Raw genomic sequence first — 3,445 nt, 5'->3', positions numbered from 1 at the left:
ACATTACAGACTTGTTGTCAGTGGATCAACCACCCAGACCTCTCAGGTCTTCTGGCTCAAATCTACTCTGCATACCCAGAACCAGAACCAAACATGGAGAAGCAGCTTTTAGTTCTTATGCTCCACTAATCTGGAATAAACTCCCAGAAAACTGTAAAAGCGCTGAAACCCTAAGTTGCTTCAAATCAAGATTAAAAACTTATTTGTTCAGAGTGGCCTTTGGCTTTGCTGCTGTCATCGTTTTGTAAACCGACTTGACGCACATGCAGGAAATGCTCAGGAGAAACAGGAAAGTTTGTAATGAGTTTTATTGAATACAGGAATACTGGGTGCTCTGGTACATGGCGGGGCTGTAAAGAAGAAGCGTACAGTGAGTAGGTGTGGTAACTAGGAACGAAATAATGAATAAGTAATTCCTTACTAGGCTGGGTGAGTTCTCCGCCAGGAGAGAGATTCGGACTGACCGGAATGAGAGCACAGTGCGAAGGCACCAAACAAGAAGTGGGCAACAGCGTCAGGTAGTATGGTGCCGGAGTTGGGTTGCTTGAGAGCGATGGAGGGTGGACAGGTTCTGCGGGATCGGTGTGAGGCAGGAAGCACCTGGCAGCAGCCAGCAAGGTTAGTCCAGTAGAACAATAACAACGTGGCATCTGAGAAGCTCAGGTACTTTAAAAGTCCGAGACAAAATGAGTTTAACGAAGCAGTAAGATGGTCCAGCCTGGGTAACATCCAGGTAGTCTCGATCTAGCGTACAAGAAGACAAAGGCAGGTTAGCAAAAGTCAAAATGCGGAATATTTAACAATGCGTGAGATGGCTGGAGCTCTACCACTGAAGGCTAACACTCAAGCGGTGAGATGCTGGCTGCCTCCTGCTTCAATACACCAAACCTCATCAGCGAAGATGGGGAACACCTGTCACCTCCACCAGAACTCCAGCACCTACTAAAAACAAAGCAAATACACACACAACCCAAGCCGTGTGCCCACCACGACAGCTGTCTAAACGTTATTAGTTAAGTTTTCAGTCCAACTTTCCTTTCATTTTCTTATCCATCATTCTATTCTCTTTATTTTTTAATTACCTTTATGTCACTGTAATGTACTTTGCCTATTAAGTTTTTTTTTTTTCCTTCATGTGACGCACTGACTTGTCTTGTTACTGAAATGTGCTATATAAATAAACTTGCCTTGCCTCACCGGACAAACAGGTTGGCAGATGATGCAGTCAATTTGGGACTAGACTTCATCCTGCAACACCTCGACCACCCAGGGATTTATGCCAGGGTCCTGTTTGTGGACTTCAGCTCGGCCTTCAACACCATCAACCCAGATATCCTCTACCAGAAGCTCACCCAGCTCAAAGTCCTGGCCTCCACCTGTCAGTGGATCACCAACTTCCTGAAGGATCAGCAGCAGCAGGTGAGGCTGGGGAGCATCTTCTCCCACACAAGAACCATGAACCCCACAGGGGTTCTCTCCCCACTCCTGTGGTTTAAAATGTTTTTTACAAACAGAAATCTCAAAGGTGTTGTGTTTTTATATTCAGTCCCCTTAATGGTGATACCCCTAAATTACATTTAGTCCAACTAACTGCCTGCACAGTTCGCCTATTTAGTAAATACAATCTGTGTAGTTGAATCTCAGTATAAATCCAGCTGTACTGTGAAGTCCTCATAGGTTTGCTTTTGAACAATAATAAACAGGCAGTTTCATGAAGAATACAACAGACAGGTCAGGGAGAAAGTTTTGGAGAAGTTTAAAGCAGCATGAGGAAATAAAACATTATACCAAGCTTTGAACATCTCATGGACCTGTTCAATCCATGGCTCGTGGCTGCTTCTCTGCCTAATGCTCCAGGCTTGTCAGTTTAGATGGACAGCCATTTCTTGGATTGTTCCATGCTGCTTCTGTTTTCAGATTATGGAGGAACCGACAATCTAGAAAATAGCAAATCTCATCACAATAGGTCTACACAAAACAGGCATTCTTCCTGTCCTGTTTCTGGTCACAGCTGTGGTCATATTAATCTGATGGACCACGGCATTCCTTGGAGGTAAATTTATCATGCCACATATGTTGTTGGCATGCTCAAGAATTGTGACTCAACCCATTCAGCCACAGAGGAACATTTTTTCAGTGGAGGCTGTTTTGTACGAGATTATGATAAGATGTTTCAAATGTAGGCCTAATCAAATCAAAAATAATGTAAAATATGCAAGCAAGCATAATATTTGGTATCAAGTCCATCAGCTCCAGAATGTGCGCAAACGTTTTTTGTAAATTACCCCAAACAACTGGAGCAGTATTGGTTGCTTGCTCAGAGAATGCAAATGGAAGTATATGTAAACCTCACCTCTTACCTGATTTACCACATCTAATCGCAGTAGAAATTATTTTCCAATTGTTCATTTTACCTTAGTTGTTTTTACATTTTAAAACAACCCAAACAACGTTTGAAATATGCCTTCAGATCTCACTTAAAACATTATGTAAATTATTACAGTCTAAAAAAAATCTTTCTCCTGGTTTAAAGAGAATTCGAATATATTTAAAACTTCTAGATGTTGTTTTATACATTGGCAGTGAATGTTATGTTAAGATGGAAAAATGACCAGCATAGTAAATGGAAGAGAGATGGCCAAAGACTTTTATCGGAGTCTCTCAGCACCAACATTTCCACAGATAGTGAGGTCTAGATGTCATAGCACTATCCAAATTGGTTCAGTTTAACAGAGATCACATCTAGATTGGGTCTCGGAACTTGATTCTTTGTTTAATAATTTGCTCCTAATCTCCTTGCCTCTCAGCTAATGATAAGGCTGTTTCCTTATTTAGAATTAAGCCTCTCATTGTGAGCTCCTATAAGCTCTTAAATAAATAAGATTAGTGCATATCCTTTGTTACATTTGATAATAAGATGGGTGTGGTCAGGTCTGCCTGCGATCTGTTTTATGCCTATTATGCCTGCATGCCATCCATCCATCCATCCATCCTTCCAACCATCTATATTTAAATCTCACTTTGAACTCGGAAATTCCAATCAGTCAGTCAAATTGGAACACGCTACTGTCCTCATTGTCCTCTCCAGATCAAGAACATGATTCAGAGGTTGGTGCGTGGACATTACGAGCCGATGCTTTCTCTGGATGGATCCCTCATTCAAAGTATGTTGTGTTAGTTGCATGTGTTTAATGATGAAAAAGCAACTTCATAATAAAGCTATTAGATTATTGTACAGGTGGTGTTTATGTTGTTATGTGAGAGTTCCCTTTAGAACTAAAGGTAAAGTCTGAGCTGTCACTAAACCTTCACAAAATACATTATGTCCCTATTTGACAATACCCCTCAAAAATGCCAATATCACATATGAAATTAAATAAAATATATACTAGTTTTTTATTTTATATTGCATCCTATTTCTGCAGATTCTGATTCTGATCTAGGC

General features: G+C 40.9%; 1 long non-coding RNA gene across 1 annotated transcript; it reads right to left on the bottom strand.

Annotated features, from left to right (window-relative positions):
• Window positions 1-290: 290 nt before the first annotated feature.
• LOC124868130 lies at window positions 291-736 on the bottom strand. Its single transcript, XR_007038248.1, has 2 exons — window positions 422-736; window positions 291-350 (listed from the first exon to the last, which is right to left on the bottom strand). It is a non-coding gene; the product is annotated as an uncharacterized LOC124868130 (long non-coding RNA).
• Window positions 737-3,445: the final 2,709 nt, after the last annotated feature.

The sequence above is a fragment of the Girardinichthys multiradiatus genome, chromosome 5 (assembly GCF_021462225.1).
Source record: "Girardinichthys multiradiatus isolate DD_20200921_A chromosome 5, DD_fGirMul_XY1, whole genome shotgun sequence".
NCBI classification, from domain to species: domain Eukaryota; kingdom Metazoa; phylum Chordata; class Actinopteri; order Cyprinodontiformes; family Goodeidae; genus Girardinichthys; species Girardinichthys multiradiatus.
The sequence above is the reverse complement of the archived record's forward strand: the minus strand, read 5'-3'. Positions and strand labels throughout refer to the sequence as shown.